The sequence below is a fragment of the Lactuca virosa genome, chromosome 2, assembly GCF_052849685.1.
Source record: "Lactuca virosa cultivar CGN04683 chromosome 2, Lactuca_virosa_CGN04683_v6, whole genome shotgun sequence".
Classification (NCBI taxonomy): domain Eukaryota; kingdom Viridiplantae; phylum Streptophyta; class Magnoliopsida; order Asterales; family Asteraceae; genus Lactuca; species Lactuca virosa.
Window position 1 is genome coordinate 116,208,030 of NC_136427.1, and position 6,000 is coordinate 116,214,029.

Here is a 6,000-nt window from a genome sequence, read left to right on the forward strand (position 1 = left end):
CAATGGATTGAGAAGACAGAAGCAATCTTTGAAATTTGCTCCTGTTCGGAAGGTAGCAAAGTTAAATTTGTTGCTTGTACTTTTTCAGATAGGGCCCTAACATGGTGGAATGGCCATGTTAAGTCACTAACTTTAGTAGTGGCTAATACGATGAGCTGGGAGAACTTAAAAGCCATGCTGATGCGGGAATACTGTCCTGAAATGGTTGCTCTGGAGAGCAAAAATATCGAAAGGTATATTTGGGGACTGTCGCCCCAGATACAGCAAGTGTCATTGCCTCTAGACCTGTTACCTTTGACAGTGCCAAGGAATTGGCACAGTCAATTATTGACCACGGAAATCGTCAAAATTCTGTGGTTTCCGCTCCAGAACAACCTAAGGAGAACAACAACAACAACAACAAGAAGGTTTGGAACAAGAGGAAGGGAAAATCTCCTCTGGAACCTTCAAAGAAGCAACAAGTAGTGGCAGTCCATGCTACTACTGTACCTGCTACCATACCTACTGTACCTGCTGCTGTCCCTAATAACCTTGTATCAACTAATCCCTATGCTGGTACCCTCCCTAAATGCAACAAGTGCAATTTTCACCACAACGGAAATTGCCGAGAAATGCAGTGCCGTAACTGCAACAGGAAAGGGCATACTGCCCAATTCTGTAGAATACCACCCCAACCACTTAACCAAGTACCTGCCGCTGGAGTAGGCCGAGCATGCTACCAATGCGGTGATGTGGGGCATTTCAAGAAAGATTGTCTAAAAGATGGAAATGTCGGTGGAGTTGGGAGGATTTTAGCACTGGGTCATGAAGAAGCGGTGGCAGACCCTGCAGTGGTCACGGGTACGTTCCTTCTCAACAATACTTATGCATGCATTCTATTTGATTGTGGTGCTGAGAGGAGCTTCGTGAGCCATAATTTTAAACATCTACTAAATCAAAACTCCCAACGACTAAATGAAACTTTCACAGTAGAAATGGCTAACGGGAAATCCTAATCCACCAATGATATATACATAGGATGTACCCTTACCTTGAATGCCTTATCTTTTCCAATAGACCTTATGCCGGTCTCTATCAAAAGTTTTGACATCATAATAGGTATGGATTGGTTGTGCCCCAACCATGCCGACATCCTATGTTATGAAAGAGCTATTCGTTTGAACTTGCCAACTAATGAAACTCTTATTATCTATGGCGACAAACCCGGAACGAATCTTCAGATCATTTATTGCATCAAAGCACATAAATACCTTCGCAAGGATTACGGTGCTTTCTTAGCTCACGTGGTAGACAAAAAGCAAGAAGTGAAAGATATCGCGAGCATTCCAGAGGTCTGCAACTTTCCCGATATTTTTCCCGATGATCTTCCAGGAGTACCTCCCGAACGACAAGTCGAATTCCAAGTCGACTTAATCCCTGGAGCTACCCCTGTAGCCAAATCCCCCTATCGTCTTGCACCTTCTGAAATGCAAGAATTATCCAGCCAACTTAACGAACTCCTTAGCAAAGTTTTCATAAGACCAAGATTCTCACCTTGGGGAGCACCGGTGTTGTTCGTAAAGAAGAAGGATGGATCATTCCGCATGTGCATAGACTACCGCGAGCTGCATAAACTTACCATCAAGAATCGATATCTTCTGCCTCGCATTGACGATCTGTTCGACCAACTTCAATGTGCGAACCACTTCTCGAAAATAGACTTAAGATCCGGGTATCACCAGTTACGGATTTTGGAGGAAGACATTCCCAAGACCGTGTTTAGAACTCGTTATGGTCATTACTAGTTTATAGTGATGCCATTCGGATTGACGAATGCACCTGCTGTGTTCATGGACCTAATGAACAAAGTGTGTCGTCCATTCCTGGACAAATTCGTCATAGTCTTCATTGACGACATCCTTATCTACTCAAGAAGCAAAGAGGAACATGGCCAACATCTTCGTCAAGTATTACAAACCCTTATGACAGAAAAACTCTATGCGAAGTTTTCAAAGTGCGAGTTTTGGATTAGGAAGGTTGAATTCCTAGGTCACGTGGTCAGTTCAGAAGGAATACATGTGAACCCTTCCAAAATCAAAGCAATCGAAAACTGGCCAGCACCAAAAACACCTACATAAATCCGACAATTCTTAGGTCTTGCTGGCTACTATCGCAGATTCATCCAAAATTTCTCCCGAATCAGTAAACCGCTTACCACCCTGACGCAAAAGGGTGTAACTTTTAGTTGGGGAGAGAAGCAAGAAGCAGCATTCCAAACGCTCAAACAAGCCTTGTGCAGTGCACCGATCTTGTCTCTACCCGAAGGGACCGAAGACTTTGTAGTGTACTGTGATGCTTCAAATCAAGGGCTTGGGTGTGTACTTATGCAAAGATGAAAGGTTATTTCCTACGCCTCACGACAACTTAAGATGCATGAAGTCAACTATACAACACACGACCTTGAACTAGGAGTGGTGGTGTTTGCTCTGAAAATCTGGAGACATTACCTATATGGCACGAAATGCACAATATTCACGGACCATAAAAGTCTCCAGCATATCTTCGATCAGAAAGAGCTGAACATGAGACAACGACGATGGGTGGAGCTACTGAACGACTACGAATGTGAAATTATTTATCACCCTGGTAAAGCAAACATAGTAGCTGACGCCCTTAGCAGAAAAGAATACTCGGGACGCCGAGTAAAGTCGTTGACCATGACAATCCATTCACTCTGTCCACACAGATCAAATAAGCTCAAATTGAAGCCTTGAAACCCGAAAACATGGCAGGTGAAACTCTGAGAGGAATGGATAAGAACTTTGAAATCAAGGATGATGGAGTCTATTATTTCATGAACCGGATCTGGATACCAAAGTTCGGTGGTTACAGAGACGTGGTTATGAATGAAGCACACAAAACCCGATACTCCATTCATCCAGGTTCAGACAAGATGTATCTGGACCTTAAGAAACTATACTGGCGGCCTAACATGAAGGCTGAAATCGCTACCTTTGTGGGCAAGTGCCTTACTTGTGACAAAGTCAAGGTAGAGTACCAGAAACCTTCAGGTTTATTACAACAACCTGAAATCCCTGAATGGAAGTAGGAGCGGATTACAATGGATTTCATAACCAAATTACCCAAGACTTCGGGTGGTTATGATACTATTTGGGTAATCGTCGACAGATTAACCAAATCCGCACACTTCTTGGCAATAAAAGAAGCCGACAAGATGGAGAAACTAACCAGAACTTACCTCAGGGATATTGTTAGACTGCATGGTGTACCAATATCTATTATTTCGGACCAAGATAGTAGATTCACCTCTCGTTTCTGGCAGTCTTTATAAAACTCTCTGGGAACTAGGCTGGACATGAGTACAGCCTACCATCCACAAACCGACAGACAAAGTGAGAGGACGATTCAAACATTAGAAGACATGTTGCGAGCTTGCGTGATAGACTTTGGAAAAGCATGGGATATTCATTTACCCCTTGTTGAATTCTCTTATAACAATAGTTATCACACTAGCATAAAGGCTGCTCCATTCGAAGCCCTCTATGGCCGCAAGTGCAGATCCCCTCTGTGATGGGCTGAAGTGGGTGACACGCAGCTAGCTAGAGGTCAAACTCCTGACAGTGCTCTCACTGGTCCGAAAATTATTCGAGAAACCATCGAGAAAATCGTATAAATTCGGGAGCGACTTAAAGCTTCCATAGATAGACAGAAAAGCTACGCTGACAAAAGGAGAAAACCCTTGCAATTCCAGGTTGATGACCGCGTCTTGTTAAAGGTCTCACCCTGGAAGGGCATGATACGCTTTGGAAAGCGTGACAAATTGAATCCAAGGTACATAGGACCCTTCGAAATTCTTGCTAGATTTGGTCCTGTAGCTTACAAACTTCGACTACCCCCAAGAACTAAATAACATTCATCCTACCTTCCACGTTTCGAACTTGAAAAAGTGTCTATCCAACGAGACTCTTGTAATCCCACTCGAGGAAATCGAGTTAAACGAGAGCCTCAACTTTGTGGAAGAACCCGTAGAGATTCTAGACATGGAAGTTAAGAAAACCAAACAAAGCCGTATCCCGATAGTGAAGGTTCGCTGGAATGCAAAACGGGGACCTGAATTCACTTGGGAATGGGAGGATCAAATGCAACAGAAATATCCACATCTTTTTCCCTAGTCTATCTGTAATGCTAATTTCGGGACGAAATTCTCTCTAACGGGGGGATAATGTAACAAACCGTTATTTCAAACCTATGTAATAATGTAGGCCAATTTGTATTTCTTTTTAAAATAATAAAGAGAAATTTTAGCATACTGTGTATATTTACATAATTGACCCTCAAAAATAAATTATTAAACAATCTTGATTGGGATGAACCAAGTGATAGAGATTGTAACAAGGTTTCCAAAAACATAAAGAACACTAAAATCCGAGTTATAACGAAGAAGTTATGACCAATCGAAGATCCGCGACAAAACCGGCAAAACACTGTTCAGTGTAAAAACTGAATTTTCAATAAAAGGCTTTTTAGCCTTAACAATCTAAATGAAAGTTGTAGTTTATGTTAAACTGAGAACTTCCGTAAAAAGAACGTCAAAATCTGACTTCATATGAGGAAGTTACGATTTTTCTAAGTTTCAGTATAGCAGTGTACAGCTAAAAACTCGAAATAAAGATCGAGTGATTTTTAACCGACACAACCTAAACGAGAATTGAAGGTCTCATCAATAGTAGTACAACGGTAAAAAGACAGACAAAAACGGACGTCGGATGAAAAAGTTATGAATTTTTAACGGATTTCCTGTCCCGATCTGTTAAAAATAATAATATTAAAAATCAAGTCAAAATCAGCCGACGAAGTCTAAACAAAAGTCGTAGAGTATAACTTTACCTATGCGTGCATATAAAGAACGTCGAAAATGGAGCTCGTACGTGAAAGTTATGATTTTCGCAAGTTTTTGGTATAAAAATCAAGAAATATTGAAAACCGGGCAATTTCGCAAGGCTGACCTTCGGCCACGTCACCTCGCATCCGAGGCCTCAACGTGTCACCTTCTGATTGGACCGCAGTTCACTATGTCGCCTTCTGATTGGACCGCAGCCGAGGTCCACTAAGCAGCCGACACCCTCGCATGGGACACCCCTCGGACACCCCCCCTCGCACCGTGCCATCTTCTGATTCGACCGAAGTCCGGTCCAATGGCCATCTGACACGCCTCGCCAGCTGTCCGAAGCGAGCCTTCTCCTTTCGCCATCTCTCTGAACACGCGGCAGCCTCCCACAGCTTCGGATCCGAGGCTTCGGTGTATATAAGAGGTGCGAGACCCTCCAGATTTTTCACCCTTTTCACACCAATTTTCACACACTTTCACCCCTTTCACTTCCATAAGCTCACATACAACCCCTAAAGCCCCGATATCAAATCTAAAACCCTAATCAAGCCTCGAAGCCCCGAGATTCCTGAGAAGTTAACCTCTCTCCAGTCGAAAGTCTGCCCAAATTGAGCCGGTTTCTCGTCAAATAAACTCCTTTCCGGGAAACGAAACGCTGCCCAAATCCCCATCTAACAAGTGAGTTCATACCCCCGTATTTTCATAATTTCTACTGTTTTAAGGGGGGGGGGGGAATACAAGCATAACACAAGAACTTTGTGTTATAAAATCATGATTTCAAATCATGATAAAACGACATTAAATCATCAAAAATACCCAAAACATCAAACTCTTTTCTAAACTTATATTTTTCCCCAAAATTCATATTTGTATATATATATATATATATATATATATATATATATATATATATATATATATATGTATATAAATAAGATTTAAAAGGCTTAGGACTGATAACTCATTCTGGGTCCTTTTCCTTGTTTGGATGTGGGCTTATAGTACCGGTTATTTGTCCGAGTGTCGTTTACTTATATATAAAATTGTGTATGTATATAAATATAAAAGTTATTTCATCAGTTCAAATACCTTTGTAACATGTTGAGCAAGGG